The sequence below is a fragment of the Mandrillus leucophaeus genome, unplaced genomic scaffold, assembly GCF_000951045.1.
Source record: "Mandrillus leucophaeus isolate KB7577 unplaced genomic scaffold, Mleu.le_1.0 Scaffold624, whole genome shotgun sequence".
NCBI lineage: Eukaryota > Metazoa > Chordata > Mammalia > Primates > Cercopithecidae > Mandrillus > Mandrillus leucophaeus.
Window position 1 is genome coordinate 427342 of NW_012106742.1, and position 2602 is coordinate 429943.

At 41.2% G+C, this 2602-nt stretch overlaps 1 protein-coding gene across 1 annotated transcript in view; it reads right to left on the reverse strand.

Annotated features, from left to right (window-relative positions):
- NUP210L (nucleoporin 210kDa-like) overlaps nucleotides 1–2602 on the reverse strand; it is a 187744-nt gene that overhangs the window by 88290 nt on the left and 96852 nt on the right. The window lies entirely within an intron of this gene.

Below are 2602 nucleotides of genomic sequence, written 5' to 3' on the forward strand. Positions count from 1 at the left end.
TGAGGCAGGAGAATGGCGTAAACCCGGGAGGCGGAGCTTGCAGTGAGCTGAGATCTGGCCACTGCACTCCAGCCTGGGCGACAGAGCGAGGCTCCGTGTCAAAAAAAAAAAAAAAAAAAAACAAAACTTTATTGCTCACACAAAGCCTGTTTGGTGGTCTCTTCACACGGACGCGCATGACAGAAATGAAGGCAGAAAGAAAGATGTTCTCTGAAACCAGTGAGAACAAAGCACAACGTACCAGAATCTCTGGGACACATTTAAAGCAGTGTGTAGAGGTAAATTTGTAGCACTAAATGCCCACAAGAGAAATCAGGAAAGATCTAAAATCGACACTCTAACATCACAACTGAAAGAACTAGAGGCCGGGCACGGTGGCTCACACCTGTAATCCCAGCACTTTGGGAGGCCAAGGCGGGCAGATCACAAGGTCAGGAGATCAAGACCATCCTGTCTAACATGGTGAAATCCTGTCTCTACTAAAAATACAAAAAATTAGCCAGGCGTGGTGGCGGGCACCTGTAGTTCCAGCTACTCGGGAGGCTGAGGCAGGAGAATGGCGTGAACCCGGGAGGCAGAGCTTGTTGCACCACTGCACTCCAGCCTGGGCAACAGAGCGAGACTCTGTCAAGAAAGAAGAAAAGAAAGAAAGGAAAGAAGGAAGGAAGGAAGGAAGGAAGGAAGGAAGGAAGGAAGGAAAGAAAGGAAAGAAAGAAAGAAGGAAAGAAAGAAGGAAGGAAAGAAGGAAAGAAGGAAAGAAGGAAAGAAGGAAAGAACGAACGAACTAGAGAAGCAAGAGCAAACAACTCAAAAGATAGCAGAAGGCAAGAAATAACTAAGATCAGAGCAGAACTGAAGAAGACAGAGACACAAAAAGACCCTTCAAAAAAATCAATGAATCCAGGAGCTGGTTTTTTTAAAAGATCAACAAAATTGATAGACCACTAGCAAGACTAATGAAGAATAAAAGACAGAAGAATCAAATAGACACAGTAAAAAATGATAAAGGGGATATGACCACTGATCCCACAGAAATACAAACTATCATCAGAGAATACTATAAACACCTCTATGCATATAAACTAGAAACTCTAGAAGAAATGGATAAATTCCAGGACACATACGCCCTCCCAAGACTAAACCAGGAAGAAGCTGAATTGCTGAATAGACCAATAACAGGCTCTGAAATTGAGGCAATAATTAATAGCCTACCAACCAAAAAACGTCCAGGACCAGATGGATTCACAGCTGAATTCTACCAGAGGTACAAGGAGGAGCTGGTACCATTCCTTCCAAAATTTTCCAATCAATAGAAAAAGAGGGAATCCTTTCTAACTCATTTTATGAGGCCAGCATCATCCTGATACTAAAGCCTGGCAGAGACACACACCAAAAAGAGAATTTTAGACCAATATCCCTGATGAACACCGATGGAAAAACCCTCAATAAAATCCTCGCAAACCGAATCCAGCAGCACACCAAAAAGCTTATCCACCAACATCAAGTTGGCTTCATCCCTGGGATGCAAGGCTGATTCAACATACGCAAATCAATAAATGTAATCCATCACATAAACAGAACCAAAGATAAAAACCACATGATTATCTCAATAGATGCAGAAAAGGCCTTCGACAAAATTCAACAAACCTTCATGCTAAAAGCTCTCAATAAACTAGGTATTGATGGAACGTATCTCAAAATAATAAGAACTATTTATGACAGATCTACAGCCAATATCATACTGAAATGGGCAAAAACTGGAAGCATTCCCTTTGAAAACTGGCACAAGACAGGGATGTCCTCTCTCACCACTCCTATTCAACATAGTGTTGGAAGTTCTGGCCAGGGCAATCAGGCAGGAGAAAGAAATAAAGGGGGTTCAATTAGGAAAAGAGGAAAGCAAATTGTCCCTGTTTGCAGATGACATGATCATGTATTTAGAAAACCCCATTGTCTCAGCCCAAAATCTCCTTAAGCTGACAAATAACTTCAGCAAAGTCCCAGCATACAAAATCAATGTGCAAAAATCACAAGCATTCTTATACACCAATAACAGATAAGCAGAGAGCCAAATCATGAGTGAACTCCCATTCACAACTGCTACAAAGACAATGAAATATCTAGGAATCCAACTTACAAGGGATGTGAAGGACCTCTTCAAGGAGAAGTACAAACTACTGCTCAATGAAATAAAAGAGGATACAAACAAACGGAAGAATATTTCATGCTCATGGATAGGAAGAATCAATATCGTGAAAATGGCCATACTGCTCAAGATAATTTATAGATTCAATGCCACGCCCATCAAGCCACCAATGACTTTCTTCACAGAATTGGAAAAGTTCATTTAGAACCAAAAAAGAGCCCACATGGCCAAGACAATTCTAAGCCAAAAGAACAAAGCTGGAGGCATCGCGCTACCTGACTTCAAACTATACTACAAGCCTACAGTAACCAAAACAGAGATATATCTCTGTTGTTTGGTACTTGTACCAAAATGGAGATATAGACCAATGGAACAGAACAGAGGCCTCAGAAATAACACCACACATTTACAACCATCTGATCTTTGACAAACCTGACAAAAACAAGAAATGGGGAA